The sequence below is a fragment of the Mus musculus genome, chromosome 13 (genome assembly GCF_000001635.26).
Source record: "Mus musculus strain C57BL/6J chromosome 13, GRCm38.p6 C57BL/6J".
Classification (NCBI taxonomy): domain Eukaryota; kingdom Metazoa; phylum Chordata; class Mammalia; order Rodentia; family Muridae; genus Mus; species Mus musculus.
The window spans coordinates 26,408,070-26,435,691 of NC_000079.6; positions in this window are offsets into that span (position 1 = coordinate 26,408,070).

Genomic DNA, 27,622 nt, shown 5'->3' on the forward strand with positions numbered 1-27,622 from the left:
AAACAGCAATGCTTTTGTATGAGAGCCAGAGAAATGTTTGGCTTGGAAAAAAAAATGAAGAGAGGTGGGGAAAGAATTTCAATTTGACCTTCAACTCAGCAACTTGTCGAATGGAATTTTTTTCCATGGATTCAGTAAGAGAGAAGGGAATGGGGATGGCATATTTTCCCCCTAGAGCAGAATGTCAGTAGATCTTATATTTCCTAGGGTCTCTTTAACCATACTTTAAATGCAGTCTGTTTAAACAGCGACTTCAGGAACTTTGGGGACATTCCCTACAAACCTGGCCTTCCCTGGGCCCAGTGTCAAAATGATATTGTACACAGCCAAGCAGCATACAGGGTGGAGCTGGGAGAAAGGTCTTTTCAGGTCTGGAATGCCTTTCTTTGGAAGCATTGTTTAAGAGAGGTCTGATGAGAAGTGACGGCATCCATGAATGTCAAAGCTCCTATGCAGGGTGTGAGTTTTAGAACTGAATTAAATTTCATGGAACATACCTGGCTTAATCACAGTGTTTTCAATCCTTCCTTCATAGCCAGTCATGGCCAGTTGTATGTCCACAACTGAGCAACTTATCAGAAGGAATCAACGTCTACTTTTGACATATTCAAGAATTAGAAGGAAAAAAAGATAAGCTTCTGTAGGGCTTTTAATCCTTATGTTTTTAATTTATGTTTTCACAAAACTAGTCATTTCTTTCAAACTAAAAGTTGTAATACATGTAACCTGGAGTTTATTCTTAAACTCATTATTTTCCTTTAAATGTTATGAAAGTACTTTCACAAACAAAATTCAAAGTAATAAATAGCACAAAAACTTTATAGGTTATATTGTCTTTATTCATGTCCATCAAAGAACTAGAAAAATAGAACAGTTTCATGTTTCTGATATGCAATCTAATGTGGATGTTTGAAAAAACAACCCTGGTCTTTAACAGTCTTAATTTTCAGTTCATTTATTTCAAGAATAGTTGAGAAATACTCATATGTTTTTAAATGTGAACATAAAACTTGAATTATGAAGGCTGGAGAGATGGCTTGGTGGTTGAGAGTATATACTGCTTTTATAAAGGACCCAGCACAATTTTGAACAGTCCACAATCATTGGTAACCCCAGCTCCAAGGATATGACACTCTCTTCTGTCTTCCATGGGTATTGTACTCTAGAATGTGTGTGCATGCAGACACGTACACATGTGCACACACACACACACACACACACACTTAAAAATAAAACAAATCTTTACAAAAACATATTGTTCCTGATTCATATGTACAATTAATATTCAACATCCTATAGTTAATCATTGCAACATATCAATAATAGAGAAATGAAGAGTGTTAGTGCTCTTTGGATGGATAGCACTGAAGATTATCTCTACTTGATACATTTTTTGCAGGATATTCTGCTTTGTTAATGGTTATAAAACTATCCCCAGCTCATCTTGTAGGCATAGCACCAGGCAGCTTTTGAAAAAGCAATGTTGTAACATGTCATTGTTTCTGTTTCTGGTTGCAATTGCTGTTGCTGCTTATGTTTTAAAGCATTGTTTTACATAAACGATGTGCTCAAAACTTCCAGTCCAATTGATTATCACTCAATACCATGGACTGAATAAAAATCACCCATAATTTATACATGGAACAATAAGCTTAGAGAGGACAGAAATTTTACAAAACATTCATCATTTCTATAAAGAATTCATGCCTTGAGACCTCAGTTTGCTATGTAGCACAAGCTGTACTTAAATTACTGATCCTTCTGTCTCAGCATCCCCAGTGAAGTGTAGAGATTAAAGTGTTATACTGGTTCTATCCCCTGTATTATTTAGGGTATGATGATAACCATTAATTAAGGGATGCATATATAGTTAAAGAAGGTTCCTATTAGACATCAGCAAGACCTCACAGAGTAATGGTACTTTTCACAAATCTGATGAATACATTCAATTCCCATACCCACATGAGGAAAGGAGAGAACCAAACCTTTCAAGGTGTAACTGTCCTCTTAGGTCCACATGCCTGCCATCATAGAATAACTGTTGCATGTAATTTTAAAAGTCATGAGCTATTGGGCCACTCTTTGGAATGAGAAAGATGCACAGTCATGTTAGGCCTTGGGGCACCAAAGCCTGTAGCCTCTGCCACAGGCAGGGCCCAGGAGGTTGGTGGGAGCTAGCTGAGAAGATTAAACCAGAAGATTCATGGCCCAGCAATTGAGTTTTCTGGCAAGTTTTAAAATATTAAAGCTGTCTAGTGTTGCTGTGGAGGAAGGGTGGGCAGAGAAAGAGCACAGCCTGGGTGGTTGTTGGAGGCTTGGCAAAGCTAGCCAAAGGGAGGAGTGCACAGCACAGCAGCTCTTGGATTCCCTGGGTTGGTCAATGGTTGAAATCAAGTTGGAGCTAAGAGAACTGGGAGAGGTCAGAGAGTGGGCCATGACACAGGGCAAGGAGATAGTGTGTGTTCAAAAATACCCCTAGTTACTTACCCAAGTAACACAAGTAAAAATATAAAAATAAAAAGGAAGAAAGTCTTCTTATTGGAATAAGATTAGTCTCCTTATCGAAAGAACAGAGTAAAAGTCCTATTTCAAAGGTATTATTCTAGATATTTCATGGAGAAAGGATTTGTGTGGCAATGTGACTAGTTGCTACATGGAAGTCTAGCACTGAGATAAAAAAAAATTCAAATATTGCCAAATACGTGATAGGTATAGACAGACTGCAACCTAGTAGCCACCACTCTCAGCTTTCAACTACTTATCAGTACTTACATGGCTCCATAGATTGTCATCTCCACTCTTGGGCCCTTAGTCAGGGACTGATGTTAGACTATGGAATGGATTCTCTATGGACATGTCTGGTTAATTTTGTAAGTCCTATTGATGACTTTAGGATATTCTATGATTGTGTAAAATCAATGTACTTCATGGAGCAAAGCTTTCCAGTGTAAATTTAAAATAGTCTTACCCAGCTCAGCAAGCAAACACATTGCATAAAGAGAGGAAATTGAGACGGGCAGTGGTTGCACACGCCTGTAATCCCAGCACTTGGGTGGCAGGTGGATTTCTGAGTTCGAGGCCAGCCTGGTCTAGAGAGTGAGTTCCAGGACAGCCAGGGCAACACAGAGAAACCCTCTCTTGAAAAACCAAGAGAGAGAGAGAGGGAGAGAGAGAGAGAGAGAGAGAGAGAGAGAGAGAGAGAGAGAGAGGAAATTGAATTGCAATGCGCGGTAGATGTATGGATCAGGTGGAGGTGTGCTGGTGAAGTCTGTTCACCCAATTGTGTAAGTATAAATGAAAACCTCACCTACTTTTTACACGACTGATTTTCTTTTTCTTTCTTTCTTTCTTTCTTTCTTTCTTTCTTTCTTTCTTTCTTTCTTTCTTTCTTTCTTTCTTTCTTTCTTTTTTATTAGATATTTTCTTCATTTACATTTCAAATGCTATCCTGAAAGTCCCCTATACCTTCCCCCCATCCTGCCCCCCAACTCACCCACTCCTGCTTCCTGGCCCTGGCATTCCCAGTACTAGGGCATATGATCTTTGCAAGACCAAGGGCCTCTCCTCCCATTGATGGCCTACTAGGCCAACCTTTGCTACATATGCAAGTAGAGACACAGCTCTGTGGTATACTCGTTAGTTCTTATTGTTGTTCTTCCTATAGGGTTGCAGATCAATTTAGCTCCTTGGGTACTTTCTCTAGGTCCTTCATTAGCGTTCCTGTGTTCTATCCAATAGGTAACTGTGAGCATCCACTTCTGACATAGCCTCACAAGAGATAGCTATATCAGGGTCCTGTCAGCAAAATATTTCTGGCATATGCAATAGAGTCTGGGCTTGGTGGTTGTATATGGGATGGATCCCCGGGGGGTGGGGGGGAGGGCAGTCTCTGGATGGTCCTTCCTTCTGTCTCAGCTCCAAACTTTGTCTCTGTAACTTCTTCCATGGTTATTTTGTTCCCCATTCTAAAAAGGAACTAAGTATCCACACTTTGGTCTTCCTTCTTCTTGAGTTTCATGTGTTTTGCAAATTGTATCTTGGGTATTCTAAGTTTCTGAGCGAATATCCACTTATCAGTGAGTGCATATCCTGTGTGTTCTTTTGTGATTGGGTTACCTCACTCAGGATGATATCCTCCATATCCATCCATTTGCCTAAGAATGTCATGATTTCGTTGTTTTTAATAGCTGAGTAGTACTCCATTGTGTAAATGTACCACATTTTCTGTATCCATTCCTTTGTTGAGGGACATTTGGGTTGTTTCCAGCTTCTGGCTATTTTAAATAAGGCTGCTATGAACATAGTGGAGCATGTGTCCTTATTACATGTTGGAGCATCTTCTGCATATATGTCCAGGAGTGGTATAGCTGGGTCCTCAGTTAGTACTATGTCCAATTTTCTTAGGAAGTGCCAAACTGATTTCCAGAGTGGTTGTATCAGCTTGCAATCCCACTAGCAATGGAGGAGTGTTTCTCTTTCTCCACATCCTTGACAGCATCTACTGTCACCTGAGTTTTTGATTTTAGTCATTCGGACTGGTGTGAGGTAGAATCTCAGGGTTGTTTTCAACTGAGGAATATTGAATGGCTGAGAATCACCTAAAGGAATGTTCAACATCCTTAGTCATCATTACATTATTTTATGACAGCATATAGCACACATATGTGACAATTTTAATTTTCTGTTCATTTTAAATTTGTCATTCAGATTGAAGGAAGTTCAATGTCACAATGATCACCTAGACTGCACTCCAAGCAATGCAGTTCCTTTTGAGCTTCCTAGAAGATGGAGAAGCTTTGTTATGAAGTCCATCAAAGCCTGGCTTCCAGGAAGGGTAGGCTGGCCAGTTCTCCCTGTTCTGACTCAGAACTCGAAAGCTTTTATCATGGAAATTGTTACTGTACAGACAAAAATGTGCCTGTTCACTCTGCCCCCCCCCACTCACCCCTCTACTTTTTACCACACCTCACAAAAATAAATCTTTGGGAAGAGATTTAAAAATAAGCAATAAAATATGCTTGTAATGTCAAATACACATAGACTTCACATGGCAGATTCTGCATTCATTTTGGTTGTTTATTTACTTTCTTCCCAGACGTAAAGAACCTTGCCTTTTAAGTTTCTGCTTTGGAGGGACACAGACATTCAAAATTTATGGTAATAATCAACCCTCTTAACTTTATTTTATTTGGTATCTTTAAATAAATTTGCAAGGCCCACAGTGAGAGGATGCAATGAGGGTCTTAGCAGTTGGCTCCCAGGATTTCCAGCAGTCATTCTGAGGCCAGACCTAAGCGTCTAAGGCACTCTGGCTTCATACTGCTGTTCCTGTGACCTGTGGTAGCATGCAGAAGATAATGCTGAGAGATGACTTTTGCTGCCCTTGATGCTATTGACATGGCTTTGATGGGTCTCATGGCAGAAATGTAAATATGGAGGCATAATATGGTTCAAGAAATAATGTGTATAAGTGTGCAGATATATGTGATTGTGTGTGTGTGTGTGTGTATGTGTGTGTGTGTGTGTGTGTGTGTGTGTGTGTGTGTGTGTGTGTGTGTTTGAACATGCGAGTACTGGTAGTTATCTGTAGACATGTATGTGAAGTCAGGAGTTGATACCAGGTGTTTTCTTCAGCATTAGTTTTTCAGACTCTCTTACTGAACTGACATGAACATTCCCCTAGATTGGATGTCCAGTGAGCTCTTCCAGTTTTGCCTCCTCTGCACTATGTTTATAGGCAAAACCTCTTCCCCAGACCTTTCATGAGTGCTGGCAGGGTATAAACTAAAAGACCCATGCATATGTGGCAAATAGCTTACAGACTGAGCCATCTCCCCAGCCCCTATAGAAAGAAGAAGAATTATAAGACAGGAGTCTCTTTCTGAATTACTCTTCCAAAATAATTCTTAGATACACTTTCTGTAAAAATAAAGACGAGCATTTTTTTAAAGCATGTCATTTGTGTAAGAGTGTGTGAGTAGGACAGTCAGAGGACAACTTTCATGAGTCACTCTTACTGATCAAATGCACGTCTTTAGACATGGCCCCAAACCCCTTGACACAAGCCCCTCTCACAAGCCCAGTGTTTCATATTTTCAAAACATCAGCCTTATTTGTAGACTCATCCATTTCTTAAACATGTATGAAATTGTCATACACATTTAATTATACTCCAATTCCTGGGAACTTAAACAATTATGTTCTCTTTTATCCTAGTTCACTAATTGTTTCTCTTACCAGTCACACTTAAAAATTAGTTTGTCTTTCTACACCCTCCCATGTTGTGCATCTTTCCTCACACTTTTTTTTTATCACCGTTACTAACAAGAATAAAATTTTGTATGTAAACAAACTTTTACAAAAGCACTTTCCAACAAAACATTGTTCCATGGAAATTCCATCAGTGTTCTAAAACTAGCATTCTGTTGTAAAAGTATTTTTGATACATTCCAGATTAAATAGAATTTACTGTATCAATGCAACACATAGCCCTTGCCTCAAAGGGAATAAGAGAGAGTTTCTTATTCAGCTAGATATGAGTGACCTTTGTCAGTGAACACAAGTCCAGGGTTACCTAAACAGCATACTCCAATGTGGGAATGGTTTCATGAAAATTTCTAGTTATAGAATGAAAGCAAACCCGAAATCAAGGTCCTTGTCAAGTACAGAGGTGGCAACATCTGGCAGGCAGGTTCCAGCACAGTGGGGAAATCTTTGCTTTAGGTCTCAAATGCTGTCTGATGACATTCATAATGTTTAGGTTGATGGGGGATAGTAGTCTGATAAGTTCATACATTTTGATGTTTAACCAGACAGGCAAGACGACCAATGGTCTGAAACAGGTGGACAATGAGTGAGTGACTTACTAAGGGACTTAAAAATAACACAAGAGCTTTTGGCTTTGGGCCTGCAGAATTCCAGCTCTCCACTAACACTGTTTTCATTACTCAGTCAACCTTGGGAAATCATTAATACAGGTGTGGCTTTTTCCAATTAATAGTCGGTTTCTTAAGGTAGGATTTCTTAGAGAGTTTTGTTTTATTTTATTTTGTTTTGTTTTGTTTTGTTTTGGGTTTTTTTTGCTAGCTTTTTAAATTACAGGACTTTAAGAAAGAGTTATCATAAAATATTCTTTTATAAATTCCTTCAGAAAGCCTTTGACAGAGCATATCTTCATCTGAGGCCTGCTTGGCAAGGACCTTGTATCTCAGTTACATACCCTACCAGCAGCCTTGCCTCTAGGCCTGGATGGATTCATTTCCTTCTTCTACTTGCTGATGATAGCAAAGAACCCAATAAGCATGTTTGTGTGATTTGTAGTGTTCCACTTTATCCTCTTACTCCTGATGCCTATTTCATGACATTTCTTTAGAGCCATGTCCTATAATGACAGGGGAATAACAATGCACATTGTACTATTCTGAGAAAGTGAAATTGTAGTCCACAGAATTGACAAGAATGGCATCTTTGACTCCTGATAAGGGCTAGATTCCTTTATCATGTTCTTGATGATAGTCCAAGTGTATCAAAGAGGAGGATGCAGATTCACCAGCAGGTTCTGAAGATGCTTTCCTCAAAAGAAAGCAAAGGAGGATATATGCAAAGAGATCAGGAAAACGCAGGGAGTAGAAAAGACTTTCTTCATCTCTCCTTTTACCAATGAACCTATAGTTCCCATTATAGAAATGCTGGATTCCTGGCTCTTACACGCGTTCTAGACCGGCCAGGAAAGACGCAACAAACCGGAATCTGCGGCAAAAGCTTTATTGCTTACATCTTCAGGAGCCAGAGAGCAAGAGAGCAAGAGAGGGAATGGTGAAACCCCGTCCCTTTTAAGGAGAATTATCCTCCGCCTAGGACATGTCACTCCCTGATTGGCTGCAGCCCATCGGCCGAGTGGTCGTCACGGGGAAGGCAGAGCACATGGGGTGGAGAACTACCCTTGGCACATGCGCAGATTATTTGTTTACCACTTAGAACACAGGATGTCAGCGCCATCTTGCAACGGCGAATGTGAGGGCGGCTCCCCACACCTGGCATCATTGGCACTTGACCAGTAATTGTCAGTGGGCTAAATAACAATTTATTGACTAGGTTTGTCTGGTTTTAATGTGGTCATTCAAAAATTTTTTAATCAACTCTCAAATGAACTTGAACTTCATGTAGTAGGTGATCTACTATGATTTTTATTGATCTATATAAGCAGCCTGTAAGGAACCAAGTTAACCTAAAGAGACTTTCATTCCCTCCTGGTTTACCTATTGACATAATGAGAATCCTAAATTGGAATCGTTCTGAACATATCATACTGGAAGAAGAGAAAAGCTGTGAGCTAGTGCAAATCAGAAGAGGAAATTGCCTAAAACGGAAGAGAGAGAGAGAAAGAAAGAAAGAAAGAAAGAAAGAAAGAAAGAAAGAAAGAAAGAAAACGAAAAGAAAACTCTGAAAACAAAAACAAAAGTAAAAACAAAAATGAAACACACCAACCCAAACAAACAAAAAACAAAACAATTTGCAAGTGCTGAGACCACTTTCCAGGAGATCCTGGAACTGAGACAAGGGGATCTGTGGGATGACACTTTGATGAAACCATGTTCATCCCTCTGTTCATATACTAAGGCCTAGGGCTCCTGTGAGGACTCTGAACATACAAAGTTGGCGGGCACCTGTCCTCTTTGTTCCTCCTTGCAATGTAGCCACACTGAATGGTTGACTGTTTCCCTTTTCTGCTCTCCATTAGTAACTGAGTCTATGGTTAGACTTTTCGGTAATCACCCATCCTGGCTTTTTGAGGCATGGTCATAGCCTAGGCTTTGGCCCTAAGTCCATAATAGCCAGATTTAAGACACTATATGCTAAAGGAAACACCATAGTGGCCATGGATTTTCATCTATTTTGAAGGTATTATGCCATGCTGGAAAGAGTTGTATGGGAGTCCAAAACATGTTAGCAGAGGACTCATGTGATCAAAGTAAAAACCAAAATTTCCTTGGTTACCTGACAGCTACCTTTTCTAGAGTTTTGTTTCACTTGATTTGGGGCTTCAATAAATTCCAGGGAAAGAGTTCAGCTATGGAGTTATTTTTAGGATTCAGGAAACTGGTACTCGGATGCCACTTTTGAAAGAAAGCATTGAGTTCTTACTTGGGACCACAAGGTAAAAAATCTGGCATCCATATCTGACTGGCATTCTGTCTCATTTACTTTGGCTCAAGTACTTACCTCTGTGAGTTGGCATATTAATCGGCAAAGGAGTGCCTGGCTGACCTGCCTCATTTCTCTTCAAGGCTGAAGGCATTATTAAGGTAAGTCATTGTCTTAAACCTGTAGTTTCTTTGGATTCCAGAAATAGGAGAACTTTGCAAGGCATACCAAGGCTTCTCCAGTAAGTAGGAACTTAGTCGTAAGCTGAGGAAGCTGAACTATGGAGTAAATGTTGTCACTTTAGAACCATCTTGTCCTGTCTAGCAGTGAAGCATCTTTAGAGGAGCTGAGACACCGATGAGACTGTCCACACATAGACCAGGAAAGCTTCATTATGTCCCCATCCTTCCTGTATTTAAAACTAAGACACAAATCAGTGTTCCAAAATCAGTCCCGAGGTCATGACATTTTCATTGTTCCTCTTCCCAATGTGACCACACTGAGTAAATCCTGTCTCTAATTTTCACCATTACTCATCTCATTAACTGGTTCCTTGGTAAGGGTCTAGCCTGGTAAGGCTGCTGAAGCCAGGCTAATAACATAAAAACTCCATTTACCACCTGGTTTCTTAAATTAAATGATTTATCACAATATTTATGCTGAGATATTTTGCAGGTCCAAGGAAACCACAAGTATTTGACCCTGTGCAAATAATGAGAGGTGTATTTAAACTGAAACAAAATATGAATTCTGAACTAATTTTAACCTCGGCTTTATTTTCCGGTACTAATAATTGGAACCAGTCAAACAAACTGTTGCTCAGTGGTTGTCTTCAAGTGCCCTTTCTTAGTTAATAGCTAATAATGATTTGTAATTAGCAAATAATTTAAATGTAAATAGATTCTTCTGCACGGTCTACCAAAGCTTGAAAACAATTTGTTCTCCTAAACAGCTCAGAAATTACCCAGGCAGTTTGGATGATACTATTAATTTGTTTGGAAAAGTATTCTTTATGAGTAGTATTTAATAGAGGTTTATTCTTTCCTGAATTGTAGTGTTTTGAACCAATGGGCTTGCTTGTAAGATATAATAGGCATTATTATTTAGCAGTCTCATACAGGGGGGAAAGGCTTTTGAAGATGTTTCGGTAAGTGACTGGATGTCTCAGAAAATTTTGCGGCTTAGGGAGTAATCACACTTAATTTCCCATGGTAGCATCACATAGGAAGGTGGAGAAAGTCAAGAAAGGAATATGTATCAGGAAATTATGAATCTGGAGGAGAATAGTGGAACTTCTAGATGGGAACTATTGGGATCACAGAGGGAACGGGGAGTCATTCTGCAGTGCAGACGGTGGGGCAGAGCAGAGAGGCATCACAAAAGGCTTTGGTCTACACATGGCATGTACTCACTGAGTGGATATTAGCTCAGAAGTTCAGAACACCCAAGATACAATTCACAGACCACATGAAGCTCAAGAAGAAGGAAGACCAAAGTGTGGATACTTTTGTCCTTCTTAGAAGGGGGAACAAAATACCCCTGGAAGGTGATACAGAGACAAAGTGTGGAAAGGAGACTGAAGGAAAGGCCATCCAGAGATGGCCCCACCTGGGGATCCATCCCATAATCAGTTACCAAACCCAGACATTATTGTGGATACCAACAAGTGCCTGCTGACAGGAATCTGATATAGCTGTGTCCTGAGAGGCTCTGCCAGTGCCTGACAAATACAGAAGTGGATGTTCTCAGCCATCCATTGGACTGAGTACAGGATCCCCAATGGAGGAGCTATAGAAAGGACCCAAGGAGCTGCGGGGTTTGCAGTCCCATAGGAGAAAACAAAATATGAACTAACCAGTATCCCCAGAGTTCCCAGGGACTATACCACCAACCAAATTGTACACATGGAGTGACCCATGGCTCCAGCTGCATATGTATCAGAGGAGAGCCTTGTGGGAGATCAATGAGAGGAGATGCTCTTGGTCCTGTGAAGGCTTGATGTGCTAGTGTAGGGGAATGCCAGGGCAGGGAAGTGGGAGTGGGTAGGTGAGTGAGCAGAGGGAGGGGGGATGGGATAGGGAGGTTTTGGAGGGGAAACGAGGAAAGGGGACAACATTTGAGATCTAAATAAATAAAATATCTAATTAACAGCAACAACAAAAAACTTTGGTGTGCTTCATGTATGGGTTGAAGGCAGTGAAGAATTGAAAGATGATTCTATGACTTAGACCAGACTTCATGGTTCATCAAAGCCTTGACCCTCACCCATAAGGGGACCTGCAGCAAAAGATTGTTCAGTTTAAATGCACCATAGACTTAGGAGGAGAAGCACATTTTCTAATAAGAAGGACTTCATATAGTCAAATTAACAGACAGACACTTCTCATAGTCACACAATAAGGAAATAAATTTGGTGGAAATAAACATTGAACTTAGTGTGTGGGTATATGGGGGTATACACCCATATATGTGAGGTGACCAGAAGTTGATATTAGATGTCTTTTCCAACCACTACTCACCTTATACTTAGAGACAATGTCTTCATGTGAAGCCAGAGCTCACACATTCAGCTTCAATAAAAACATTATACAGTTTTACTTCTTGATTTCTGAAAGAGCTTAAATGACACCAGAGTTATTTATGCCTAATAGTTTTGGAGATTGACTTTAGAATTAAGTCATTTTGGCTCAGATGGCTAAGAAGCTAACTTTTGACAAATTTTCTTTCCTTCCACAGAGATGTTCAGCAGAAATTCTCTGGTTATAATTCCAGGGACATGTGTCCATCTTAACATAGTTTTCACATATTTATAAACAATTCAAAAAATTGGCTCTTGCTTGTTTCCTAAAGTGTCTTTAAATCCCATGGTTGTCATTCCATAAAAATTTATACTTACTTGATTGGCAGTTTTTCCACTTCTTTCTCACCCTCTCTCCATCACCATCTGCTAATCTTTTAATTAGATTAGTTGATGCTCTACTTAATAAAACAGCATCATTAACTTTTTGTTATATTAATTTTCTGTTTTTTAATGTAGATGAATTCACTGTTTTTTCTTTTCTGTGACTTTCACTTTTGCATTTGGATTATAACTACTTTCTTAATCATTAACCTCTAAAAGAGTACCTGACTACCCACCCACCCACTTCTACCTCAACCCTCTAGCGTTTGATTTTTCTGGGGCATCAAACCTCCCCAAGACCAAACACATCCCCTGCCACTGAGGCCAGATAAGACAGTCCTCTGCTACATTTATAGCAGGGGCCACAGACTAAAACCTGTATGATCTTTGGTTGGTGGCTTAGTCCCTGGGAGCTCTGAGGGGTCCTGTTATTGAAACTGCTGTTCTTGGTATGGGGTTGCAATTCTCTTCATCTCCTTCAGTTCTTCTTTTTCCATAGGGGTTCAGTCCAATGGTTGGCTATAAGTATCTGCATTTGTCTCAGTCAGGTGGTGGTAGAGCCTCTCAGAGGACAGGCATGCCAGGCTCCTGTCTGCAAGCTCATCTTGCCATCAGCAACAGTGTCTGGGATTTGGTGACTGTGCATGGAATGGATCCCAAGTAGGGACAGTCTCTTGATCTGCTTTCCTTCAGTCTCTGTTCCATTTTGTCTCTGCATTTCCTTTAGACAGAAACAATTCTGGGTCAAAATTTTTGAGATGGGTCTGTGGCCTCATCCATCAACTGGGGACCATGTCTATCTCCTGGAGGTGGTCTCTTCACATTCCATCTCTCCACTGTTTATCATTTTGGCTAATCCCATACCCATTGGGTCTTTGGAGCCTCTCAAATCCCTGTTGTCTGGAACTTTCTAGTGGTTCACTCTCCCAGTTCCCCACACCATATTGTTGCATATTTCTACCCAAATTCCTGGCCATCTTGGCTTCTCTCCTGTCTCCCCCATACCTGATTATGTTACTTTTTTCCCTCCCCTTCCTCATTTCCATCGAGGTCCATCCCTTCCTCTGCCTCCATGATTATTTTGCTCTCCTTCCTAAGTGGGATTGAAGAATCTACACTTGGTTCCCCTTCCTTGTTAAGCTTTATATTGTCTATGAGTTGTATCATGGGTATTCTGAATGTTTTGACTAATATCTACTTGCCAGTGAGTACATTCCATAGACAGGTCCATAAATGGAATAGAACTAAATAGTCAGAAAAAAACCCACATGCCTATAGACATGATCTTTGATGAAGAAGCCAAAACCATACAGTTGGAAAATGAAAGCATCTTCAAAAAAAGGTGCTGGTCTAACTGTATTCTGCATGTAGAAGAATGCAAACTGATCCATATTTATCCCCTTGTACAAAGCTCAAGACTAAGTGGATCAAGGACCTCAACATAAAACCAGATACAATGGATTAATAGAAGAGAAAGTGGCAAATAGCCTTGAACACATCAGCAGTGGAAATTTTTCAGGAAATAGAATAAATATTCTACTTCCTGAATAGAATACCAGTGGCTTAGGCTCTAAGATAAACAATTGACAAATGGGACCTCATAAAACTTAAAAGCTTCTGTAAGGCAAAGAACACTGTCAATAGGAGAAAAAAAAGGCAACCTATAGATATGGGAAAAAAATCTTTACTAACCCTACATCCTATAAAGAACTAAAATCCAAAGTATGTCAAGAACTCAAGAAGTTAGACTCCAGAACCAAATAACCCAATTAAAAATAGGGTACAAAGCTAAACAGAAAATTCTAAACAGAAGAGTCACGAATGACCAAGAAGTACCTAAGGAAAGGTTCAACATCCTTAGGGATCAGGGAAATGCAAGTCAAAACAACCCTGAGATTCCACCTTGCACCAATCATAATGGCTAAGATAAAAAACTCAGGTAACAGCAGATGCTGGCTAGGATGTGGAGAAAGAGAAACACTCCTTCACTGTTTGTGGGATTGAAAACTGGAACAACCACTCTGAAAATCAATCTGGCAATTCCTTGGGAATATGAAAATTGTCCTTCCTGTAGATCCAGCTATACCACTTGTTGGCATATACCCAAAAGATGCTTTACCCTACTACAAGGACACATGGTGTACTATGTTCATAGCAGCCTTATTTATAATAGCCAGAAGCTGGAAAGAACCCAGATGTCCTTCAATGGCAGAATGAAAACAGAAAATGTGGTACATTTACACAATGGAATACAACTCATCTATTAAAAACGAGGATGTTATACATTTTGCAGGCAAATGGATGAAGCTAGAAAATATCATCATGCATGATGTAACTCAGACCCGAAAGGACATACATAGATTGTAACTTCTTTATATATTTTTGATGAAGGAATTTTATGTACTTGTTTCTATTTGCTATTATGTTTTATTTTTATTAGTTCTTTGAGAGTTTAATTCACCATATTTTGATCATATTCACCCTTCTGTAACTCTTCACGAATTTACCCACTGCCTACCCAAATTTGGGTCGAATTTTTAATAGTCCTTAAAGACCAATTTGTGCTTCCTAAATATTCTTGGATGTGTGGTCTTCAACTGGAGAATGCAAAGATACACTTATGTACACACTGTGAAAAGGAAATGTATTGCACAAGCTTACAACTATCTGGTCCGCAGGGTTGTCTTACAATAGTTAACATGATGACAGAGCCAGGAGCCACAAATGATAAAGTTGGATGCTTTATCATTTCCAACACAGCACTGAAGGCCTGGAAGTTCCTGGACTGATGTCCACATTGAAAGGTAAAGATGTCAGAGTCTGACAGCTGCAGGGGAACACAGCAGCAACAAAAGTCATATTCACTGAAAAAGAAGTGAGGCAATCAGATTTCTCTTTAGACCTCTTACAAGATGATACCCATTCCATAGCCAGGGGTTTCCTCCCAGTTTCAGACTATGCACACATTCTAACAGACACATTAAGGGTTGGTTGAATAGATGGTTAAAGGTTGTCAAGTTGACAATAAAGATGAATCATTGCAGGACCTTCAGGATGGTTTAGTAGGTAAAGGCACCTGACCCCAAGCTTCATAATTTGAGTTCAATCTCTAGGAACCATACAGTGGAAGGAAAGAACCAACTCTCAGAGGTGACCCTCTGACTTGTGTATACATAAATAAGTACATTATACAACAAAATTTTATTTAACATGAGACATAATGAGCATTATTTTCATTAGTGGTATTTTGTTAATATTCTTCATTAGGTAAAATTTTGTTTTTTATTTAAGAGTTATCTAAAGGAGAATGTTTAACTTATCCAGAGAAAGTTAATATTTAAGTGGTTTATCAGTTTTCAATTTCATTGCACTTTAGTTAGTAAATTTAGAATGTAGGCCTGTAAGTCACTTAATTCATATAAGCTAAGAGAATGGCTTGGTTGGCCTCATACTTGTCTTATGAGTTCAGTATCCTGAATTCCCACTTGGGGAGCCACACAAAAATAGTGGGTGTGCTGGCACATACCTGTATTCTCAATGCTGAAGAGGTAGAAACAACAGCATCCTTTAGATTTGATGTCCAGCCTTTAGAGTCTAACCAATGAGTTCTAGCCCTGTAAGAGATTCCTTTTCAAATGAAGTCAATGACATTTTTGGGAATAATACTTAAGGTTGGCTTTCACATACATGGTCACACATGTGTATTTCAAAAACAAACATACACTCACATACACATACACATAAAATTAAATGTATAAAAATTCATATGTTGAATTCTTACTTGTAACTGCCTTTATTTATTCATGAAAATACATCAACAAGTGATATAGGACACCACTCATTAATCAAATGCCTGCTTATACTGCCTAATGTGTATGGTGGCCTGAACTCCATCCTCAGAACCACATAAACCAGGGTCACTTATACCTTTCTATAATCCTAGCCCTCTACAGAAAGGGTCATTATAAGCTAGCAAGTTCAAAATCAGCTGGACTTACCTAAAACCATTTCTCAGGAAAAAAAAAAAAAAAAAAGATTGTTGTTTGTTGCTGTTGCTGCTGCTGCTGCTGCCCGCTGCTGCTGGTAGTGGTAGTGGTGGTATAGCAAGTGAGGTTTGAAGTGTGTGTGAAGTATAAAAAACCCAGAAGCTAAATTAGTGCATAACAGTAGAACTGAAACCTTTCATATATATTATCCCCCAACCCAAAATATTTCTATGCGAATAACTTAATACTAAAGGAAGGATATTGCACAAAAAGTGAAGAAGTCCTACAGAATGCAAAACAAAACCACATTTCTGAAATTTTGAGACAATTTTGAAAGTACCTATTATTTTTCCATCATGCATTTTGTTCTCCACTATTACAATGTTTGCATTATCGTTTTATTTTGTATTTACTCCTATATGGTATGGCAGGTTGTTTGTCTGCCCTTCATTGTGACACATGATTGATCTGTAAAGGCAAGAGCAAGCTCAGGAGTTGGCATCTATCATCAACTTCTAGGAGCTTTTAAATTTGAGTTTTATGTAGCTAATTGCTACGGTGTGTCAGATGGTTTTCTCACATCCATTGGCATTAAGTCTTAAAATTTTTATATTTAACAAGGTAGACTTCACAAGTTAAGTGGATGCCAATTAACCTAAAAATCTGAACTGACTTTGAAATGCAAGTCATTGCTGTCACATTAGCATTCTCTACAGATTTAGTAGATAGCTGTCATCACAGTGGAACCTAAGCATCAATTTTAAGCAATTTATTTTTTAAGTTTATAATATTAGTTTGATTGTGATTATATACCCCAAATTTATATAATTTTGTGTCAATTACTCAGGAGCTGGATGAATCTTGTGTGTTATTACATTTTAATCATCTTTATAATTAACATTTAATTTGTATCCTTTTTATTTCTTCCTTTTTATCTTTTCATCTATGGAATGTATTTCTTTGAGTTTGTCACAGAATTTAAGCAATTGTCCTGCCAATTAAATGACATTTTATTTTTCTAAGTGAATTGACTGTGGGGTAGATGGGTCCTAGAAATTAAAGTCCTATGTGTTAATAAGAAGGGCTCACTTTGCTTCTTAGCTAATTTTTTTCCCTCCATGGCTCATAATTTTTCTAAGACAAAGGCTAATGTTTCAAAGCACAGTTTTAACATAATCAATGATGCTATTTTGACATTTCTGATGGGAATAGTATCCACTAGTACATGGTCCACTAGATCAGTATATAGAGTGACCTGTAAAACAATAGAATAGGGTTGATATGTTTTTGACTCTTTGTACAAAAAAAAAAAAAAAAAAGAAAGAAAAAAGAAAGCTGAGTTATACAGTGGCTACTTCACACTAGCACTGGGAAAACACAAGATGACTTTTGGCCAATAGAGTATCTCATCTCATTTTCTCACTGGTACTCATTTCAGGTTTTTCTAAAAATTAACTTGGAATATTTTCTTGAATAATATTCATTATTATAAATTCTTTTAATGGGCAAATTAAATATATTTTTTTGTCTTCCACTAACACAAAACAAAAATATGTGACCCAAATTTAGTAGAAGAATTAGGTAGGAGTAGCTAGTTTTATATGAAAGGCAGAAAGTTAAAGACTGTTCTGCGGGAGTATTTGTGTAATATGTAGATGTAGACAACTCCCGGTGTCATGCTCCAGCACGGAACTTATACATAACCATAATGACTGTGCATTGGGGAATACTGCAGTGAAGTTCAAGAAGAGAATTCAAAATTACAAATATGACTACAAACATCTATTAAACAAAATGCACAACACTGAGATAAGTTGACATGTCATCATACTTTTGTTCTATCAGTTTCAGGTCATCTGAGGATAGTTGTGTTTATCCAAATGCTTTTTAGCAGATATGTTGAAAGGTTTTGAAAATTTGCTAATCTCACTCAAGTTATAAGGGATGCAAAAGGGATGGTAGCCTATGTTTATGTGCTAGTATGATGGTGACTTTTTCGTTATCACTGTGAATATACTATAAGGCATATTATTAATATGAGGATTTCCATATTTCTAGTTGAAAATATGTATCAAACAAAAGTCCCATATAGCTAATTGATATGAATAAAAATACTCCTGGAGTATAGGATTTTGGAATTAAAAACCAATCGGGTTTTCCAGTGCAACAGAAAACACATTTCATTTAAGCTAATGTCCTATCTGTTGTAGAAGGACCTGGTGCTGTTTGTATGTTGATGCTAATTCTGCTTTCCTGGGAGGGGCTGCGGACAAGTTCTGAGTCATACTCAGGTGGCTTCATGTGAACCAATCCTCTAGTGAATGAACTAGTCAATCATTGAGTGAATAGATAGGACTTCAGGGTTGAACAGAGGAAAAGAAGGAGGAGAGAGTTAGATCTTTTTGGACAGGAATATTGGGAGGACAAGTCTCCCGGTTTCAATGGTGGTTCTGTCAGGATTCACCACAGAAGGATTTAGATTTAATAAGGTTTACAAGTTAGGACTTTAGTTGTTGCTCCCAGCAATTGAGTTGCCATTATTTTTGAACTAAGTTTGTGTTGCAATTTCCTTCACCCTGTGGTTCGTTTGGGTTCAAGAGGGAAAGGTACTGGCAGCAAAGCATGGGTTTGCCAGATGTGTACTACAAAAACCGTTGGGATCTTGAAGCATGGGGCTGGTGTGGTAGCAACCCATCAGTAGGAACTTAGTGAGCTGGGTGGAGATGTTTCAGGAGTCTGGGCCAATGAGATAAAAAAGGTTCACCCTTGCCTACCAGTGCATGTCCGACAAGGCTGCCAGGACAGAGAGTAACTGCGTGTAGTGCAGGAACAAGCCAGTTCCTTTTTTAATATTTCCCACAGCACCTATCAGAGCTCTGGTAAGACAATTTTATTCCAAAAGATTGGGGAACAAAAGTTACATCAAAATTTTGACTCTCTGAAATATCATGTCAAGGTTTAAAATGAGAAAATGTAGTTTCCTTGAAATGAAGTTACGCTTACATGTATTTGCTCTATAGACACATATACAATCCAATATAGTAAACAATGATTTTGTATGTAAAACTGACACTCCTGGGGCTATCAGATATATGTATTCTTAATCTATAGATGACATGACAACTTGAGAGGAGTAGAATACACCAAAGCAAAGACATTTAGGCACACTGAAAAAAATGTTATAGGATAAAAAATACTCGTTTACAAAGCCCAGATAAAAAGGTATCAGAAGGCCTGAACTCCAAGAAGACTCAAAGCTATATAGACTTAGGTAGAATGTTAAATGTAGACATTATCAGATGCTATTTATACCGGGAAATCTAACAAAATAAGCTCCCGAAAACCAAAGGATGCCTATAAATATGTTCAAAAACCTGAACATGTAGGTCAGTTTGAGGACTGATGCCCTAGAATACACAAAGGCCTGGATTCAGGCTATTTTAGTGCATACACTAAGTCTTGCCATATGTCTGTAACCCCAGCACTCCAGAAGTAGAAAATGAGGACCAGAAGTTCAAGGTCATTTCCCTAACAGTGAATTAGAGCCTCATGAGACCCTATCTTAAGACAAACAAACAAACAAACAAACAAACAAACACAAAACTATCTCCATCCCAGTCCATTATACATTCAAGAGTGAATGTCCGAAGAAATTTAAACAAAATTACTAGTGAAACTATGAGTGAATGTATACATATTAAACTGACATACCCTGGTTGGCATGATACAGGGCTACAGAGTTGAAGTTGAAGTCCTGAGCACACTGTGCAGTCACCTTCCCACATACTGTTATAATGCCTTTTATTGTACACACAAAGGTGATTGAGGAGGAAAAACATAACTTTCTAAAACTGACATTCTATAGAACTTACCATGATAAAATTAATTAATTTAAATTTTTAATATAGAGATATCAGTTTATATTCATGGATGTCTTCAGCACATTGGTACAAAAAGAAAATTTAAAGGAGCAGTAAGTGGAAAGTGATTCAACTTGAGCCAAAACAGAAACAAACATTCATCTTTTCAGAATTCTGTATTAAATGACTGTTTAATGATTTTCCAAGTCATGGTAAATTCTACTTCTAAGGCATAATTTAATCTGAGTTTAAAATGTTGAAGTAAAATAATACATTTCTACCGCTGATGTGTTTGTTTGTGTGATGTTTGGTTATCATTAGTTATGGTCTTATTTTAGGAAACACAGAGAACCATTTGGTTAAGTTAAGCTAAAATCCTTTCAAACTAATAATCTGTGATGTTTTTACAAAGCACTTGCTCTTTTTGAAAGTGGCTTTTGAAATCAGGCTCCAAGCTACCCGGCCATAGAAGTCACCACTTTTGAAATACTCTTTGACCATATATATACCACAAGCCTTTCACTTTTCTTTTTTCTTTTTTTTTTCTTTCTTTATTTTTTATTAGATATTTTGATATTTTCTTTATATACATTTCAAATGTTATCCCAAAAGTTCCCTATATACCCTCACCCAACCCTGCTCCCCTACTCACTCACTCTTGCTTCTTGGCCTTGGCATTCATTCCCCCATACTGGGGCATATAAAGTTTGCAATACCAAGGAGCCTCTCTTCCCAGTGATGGCCAACTAGGCCATCTTCTGCTACATATGCAGCTAGAGACAGGAGCTCTGGGGGTACTGGTTAGTTCATATTGTTGTTCCACCTCTAGGGTTGTAGACTCCTTCAGCTCCTTGGGTGCTTTCTCGAGCTTCTCCATTGGGGGTCCTGTGTTCCATCTTATAGATGACTGTGAGCATCCACTTCTGTATTTGCCAGGCAAAACTATCCAGAGTCTACCCCACCCAGGGATCCATCCCATAATCAGCCACCAAACCCAGACACTATTGCATGTGTCAGAAAGAGTTTGCTGAAGGGACCCTGTTATAGCTGTCTCTTGTGAGTCTTTCACTTTTCTGAGCCATACAAAAATAACAAATAATAGGACACCTTTGAGCAATTTAGAACTGTTTTTAAAAGTTTATTGATTGATATCATTGTGGTGGGAAGGTGTAGGCTCATACATGGACCCTGATTCTTGTGGTGGTTTGAATGAAAATGCTGAAGATGCCAGAACCATGAGATGCCTGCAGAGAACGGCTGCTAACAGGGAGTGGAAAGAGCACATGTTTTGCTCAATAAAGCTGAAAGGAGTCGGAGGTCTAAAAATCTGTTTTGGTGTCAGGCAGGAGATGCAGAGATTGAAGTTTGAGCAGCTAGTTTCAGGTCTTGGTTTGGTCCAGTATTTCTTCACTATGCTTCCTTTCTTCCCTTTTGGAGTCATAAGGTATGTTCTGTATGTCAGAAGTATGTGATCTGTTTTTTCATTTTGATTTTACAGATTAAAGTTAAGAGATTGCACGAGTTTCATTTGAACTTTTGAAAACAGTGTTGATACCATCATAGATTATGGGGACTTTTGAAATTGGGCTAAATGCGTTTGCATAATGATATGACTCCCAGTCAGGAAGTGAAATGTAGTGGTTTGAATGAAAAAAAGGCCCCCCATAAACTCATAGGGAGTATCACTATTAAGAAATAGACACCTTCTTGGAGTAGGTGTGACATTGTTGGAGGAAGTTTGTCATTGGGGGTGGGCTTTGAAGCTCAAGCTAAACCCAGTGTCATTCTCTCTTTCTGTTGATTGCATGCTGATCTAGAAGTCAAACTCTCAGCTGCCTCTCCAGCATTATGTCTGCTCATCTGCTGCCATTGCTTCCCAACATGATGAAAGTGGACTAAACCTCTGAACTGTAAGCAAGCTGCAACTCTCTTGTCTAAGAATTGCCATGGCCATGGTGTCACTTCACAGCAACAGAAACCCGAACTCACACCGTTGTTTATGTGAGGTCAGAAGGTTTTCTTGTACTACCTTGGGTTCAAGGTATAAAACTCAGGTTACTGGACTTTTATGGCGAGTCCTTTCACCTGCTTGCTTTCTCTTTGACCCTTAAAGACCAAGTTTAATGTGCTCTGGAAACTGTTTTCAAGCTTCCCACGAGGCTGCTTGTGGAAATATAGTAACAAAGTTCTATGAAATACCTAGAAGGATTTCAGAAGGGTAAATTGAGCTGCCTTTGAAGGAATCAACCAACATTGCCTGTTGAGGAAAAGATACCCAATTTCAAAAATGCAGAAATCATAAAGAATATTTAAATGTCAAAAACGGGCTGTGTTTGAAACACAGAGAAAAGAGAAGTTGCTACATTTAAACTGGAAATATGTTGAGCAGTGCCTCAATTGGGAAGGATGGGGTTGGATCAAGGCATTCTTGGTTCAATCATTTTGTACCTCCACTTAAATGGCTGGCTGTTGTCACCAGGATCAAAGAAGGCCACACTGCCAAGCACATATGTCAACATATTAAAAAGGAACAACTCTGTTTTCCCCAGATTTTACAATGAGTTTCTGTGTAAAAATAATAAACTATACACAAGACTGTTGAATTTTTTTTATTGGATATATTTTTTATTTACATTTAAAGTGTTATCTCCTTTCCCAGCACTCCCCCAAGGAACTCCCTACCCTATTCCCCCTTTTCCCTGCTTCTATGAGGGTGCTCCTCCTCCCACCTGCTTACTCCCACCTCCCTGTCCTGGCTTCCCCCTACAGTGGAATATTGAGTCTTGAAATTTTTAAATGGAAACTTCATCAAGAAAGGAAAACTATCCACAAAGATATAGAAAATACTCAGATTGCTCTTTAAGCCATAGGAAAATGTCTTTACAAATTTAAAAAGAAAATACAAGTAAAAATTAATTTCAATTACTGGTGGAATGGTAGTGAAAATATACACAATTGGGAATATAAACTGTTCTTCCTGTTAGGGAGTTGGGACACTCTTGAGCATAGTAGGACAACCAGTCACCTTACCCAGTTGGCCACCTAGCAATTCCATTCTCAGGATGCACTCAAAGATTTGAGTCCATATTTGCAAACAATGAATGCTTAGCATGTTACCATATGTAACAACTTTGAGGCACAGCAGTGAACACCTTCACTGTCAATCACATGCATTAGTAATTTCTAAGATGTTCCTAAAACGCAATGTTATACAGCAACAAGAATGTAAAGGAGCTGTAATGGGATACCAAAAAAGGGATGGTATCATTAAACACATGAAGGGAATAGATGGAAAGGGTCCGAATAATACATTAAGTAAACTTCCAATTGTACAGGTCATAAGTAAAAAATAATAGCTGGTATTACCAATTAGAACAATGATTAACCTTAGGAGGGAGTAATGAGTTGCCAGGATCCAGTGGCTTCAGATGTGAATGATAATCTACCTTCCATGTTAACCCTAACTCATAGACATCCTTAAAATTCATCAAACATACACTCATAATTTCTTCATTATTAAAGATTTTTTTGACATTTTTAACCTAAGTATATTGTATTTACATAATTTTTTCTCCTCTGTCTCCTTCTCCCTTCTCCTCCACATTTTTTCATAGCGTAAGTCTTGAATTCATTATTTCTTCATATATATATATATATATATATATATATATATATATATATATATATATATGTGTGTGTGTGTGTGTGTGTGTGTGTGTGTATGTATATGTACACACACATATATATTATGTAATTTTATATATAATATATAATTATATATATAAATAATTATATATATTATATATAATTCTATTATGTATAATAGAATTATAATTTGCTAAATATATATAATTCTATATATAATATATACAATGTATAATGTATATATTTTATATATAATATATAGTACTATGCATATTTATATTATTTATGCATGTTTTAGTCCATACATATTATAATGACGAATTATATATTATATAGTATATATGGTATATAATTTTATATTATATGTCTGTATATTATATGTACACACATATATTTGGTATATATAATGTATATATGTAATATATATCCCACTGCATCCAATTAGTGTTATTCATACATATGTGTATTTATGGCTGACTATTTAGTACTGGGTAACTTAACAGAGGTTTATCCCTGGAGAAAATCAATTCTCTCTCTTAGTAGCCATTGACTGCCTGTGACTTTTTATCCACAGGTGTGGCTTTGAGAAGTATTTCTTTGTTCACTTTGGCATGTTGACTGCTATTTTATTGCATAGACTGTATTGTTGATTTCTTGGGTACAGCATTTTCATGTCTAGAAGACATTCTCTTCTAGTAGACATCCTTGTTCTCCAGCTCTTAAAGCCTTTCTATCCCTCTTCTTGATGTTCCATTTTAATATATTTGATGCTTCAAGTAAAGGTATTCTAGAAACTACCAATGTCTTCTCATCCTTTAGTCAGCAGTTTTACTTTCCATGAGGACAACCAGATATGGCCATTCTCAGACTGGTAATACTTTTAAAAAATAGAGATAAGTAACCCATGATCTCTAAGTGGCACAAAGTTCCTAATAGAATAATGAAAACTCAAGCTGCTCCACGCTGTTCATTCTTTGGATGCCAGTCATCCCTGGGTCAGTTTACCCATGTTGAGTAGACTATTCAAATTTTGAAATATTCACCTTCGTTATCTGATCAACTATCATAAGATGATATAACTTGATTTCAAATATCCCTTTTGTGGATTCCTAATGCTCTGTCAGTGTTCAATAATAAATGTTACTTATGGGTATAATGCTATGCCACAAAGTCTAGATTATTCCATATTCTTCATCTTAGCACACAGTAATTTCATTATTCTACATCATATGAAAAATAGTAAGTGTAATATAATGAAGAATTTAGAGAAAGACACTACATTTCAACATGTTGTTATAATTGATCTGCTACTTTTTTTTAACTATTGTTACTATCATCATCTGTCTAAAAATGAATTGTTTTTACCATGGTACATGTGTACAGGAAAAATATATGTATAACATTTTAAACTACCTTCTCCTACAGAGTACTCATGGGTTTATAGTAGATAAGAACTGAGAATTTATCTTTCTAGATAAGGAAACATTTCGATACATATGATTTACAGAAATCAAATTTTATTTATAAGGCAATAATGCTCACATCTTTCCTATAAAGTACTTCTAACTTCATACCCATGAAAATTTGTGGCATTCTTTGTGAGTTTAATAAAAGCACAGAAAATACAACATCCATTGTCCTGTGGGATAATGTATAATGTTTTAAGAAGCACAAGCAGAGAACACTATGATGTTTGATGTATATATGATTAACATTCACTAAAGGCCATGATGCCATGGATAACTGCCCATGTTTCAGAGTCAGGATACCTGGGTATTTTCTGAGTACCAGTTACTAACTGTGTGGTGTTTATCTCTCTGTGTCACAGATTTATATTTGATAAATATGAATTTGTAACTGTTAATGAAAGCAAGACTGTGAGAATTACATGAGTTGGTGTGTTTCTTATATATTTCAGCTATTATTTGTGGTATTGTCTGCTGTATCTGTTATATGTAGTTAATCCTACTACCTAGTCTTGGAAAGAACCATTGCCATTCCCATTAGATTACTCAGTTCTGGAGTTAAAGATGCTTGTGAGCTGCTGGACAGGGGTACTGGGAACTCAGCTTTTGTCCTCTGCAAACACAGCAAGTCTTTGCAACCACTGAGCCATCTCTCTAACCCAAATCCCTATTATATTAAAATGGAAACTTAGTGAGCGGATTAGGAAATTATTTCCTAATTGTTTCCACCAAGTCTCTTGCTGTGGATTGGCATTGTGTCTTTGATATGGTTTCAGATCTAAGCTCTACCATTGTCTCCCTTTGCACTAAAGAAATGCTAAGGATATCTGATGGAGCCTTGCAGAGATCTCTGGGAAGAGACTTGTGCTCCTGGAAATGTAAAGAGAAAGAAGGTATCACCCCAGTGGACATCATGACCTTTTGGATAGGACTCCAGCCTATAACATTGCATTGCTGAGCAATCTTTTTAAGGATGAATGTATTAGATTGTTTGTAGGAATTGCACTATCCTGAGTCAGTCTCTATTGAACCATCTAATGATAAAATCACATGGCTTTTGAGGTTTAGAGATTTTTTTTCCACTCCTAGAGCTTGCACAGCACTTAATTGGCACTTAACCTAATATAGAACGTATCAAAAATTAAGTAGGCATTAATTAGGAACACAAAATGTGAAGTAGCCTTAAAAAGTTAATTATCAAATTGGTAGAGCTATCTGTCAGGAGCCTCACACAAGCATCCTGTTAAAGCAGTTTCATTTTTTAAAATGTAATATGTTTCTTAGGATGTGATTATACATACAATGTATGGTTGTAATTTTGAGTTAATTGCACAGTAGCTAGATTAACTTTTACATCATTACACTTTAATCAGTGTTTTTCATGATTAACGTTCATTTACATTCAGAGCTTCTGAGCTCTTCCTTGCATTGTCTGCTCTCCTCCCCTCATGCTATGGGCAGAGTTAGCCTATCACAAGCTAAGACTTCTGTATTTTGTCACTTTAGGAACCATGAAAATGTGCTCTGAAGCCACCATTGTGACAGAGCCTCTAATACAGTGGGATACAAAAGAATGCCAGCCCATTTTTGTAGAAAAGAGGGAGATGAGGCATATCATGAAAGCAAAGCCGCCATGATTCCATCGTTTGGATTTTGGTTTAAATGAAGGTTTAACTTTCAAAGCAAAAGAGAATGGTTTTCTTCCTCCACATATCTTCAACAATATAGGACACATCAAGATCTTTGAGGGAGGGTCTTGTAAGTTTTTTAAAGTTTATAACTACTAATAATTCACCAGACTAATAAAGAAAAACATATCTCTGACAATACTACTGCAGGCTTGTGGGGAGGTTGAACCCACCACTAAGAACTCAGAAGCTTCAGTTTTTAAAACTTGCCTTTATGAATTAGACAACACATGAAATAATTTTTTTTTTGATTTTCATTTTCTTTGAGACAGGGTCTCATGTATCTCAGACTGGCCTTGAACTGGCTATGTAGCCAAGGGTAATCTTAATATTTTGGTCCTCCCGCTTGTACCTCCTGAGGACTAGAATCACAGGTGTGCACCACCACACTTGGTTTGATGGGGGGTTGAGCTTACTGTTTACTGCATGTTGGATGCTTGCTCTATGAACTGAACCACATTCCCATCTCCCAAACAGTTATAAAAATGTTATTAAATATTCTCTGTGATACAATATGTTATCAAAACACTAAGATGTTCTTAGTTGACTGCTTATTATTATTCATCTGTAGAAGGTAATCTATGATTATGGTTATCTCCTGTTGCTGGCAAAAATTCAACAATTATTCTAGTTATATCTTATTTAAAATGCTCTGTTTTAATGTTGGTTCTAAGCCTTCTGTTTTTCTATGGGCTACTCTAAAGATAGGTTTTGAAGGACCACTGGTGTCTCAATTGATGTCTCCATGACATACCTATAGAAAGTCAGACTAGGATTCTGTGAAATTGGCATAGCAGGTAAAACACGATCTCAGGGTATGTCTATGAGTTTACAGACTGAATGAACAAGGTTCATCATCAGTAGTATGGATAGTAACTATCTGTTCTTACTCAAGTCTTGGAGATAACAGCAATATTACAGAGCAAAGGAA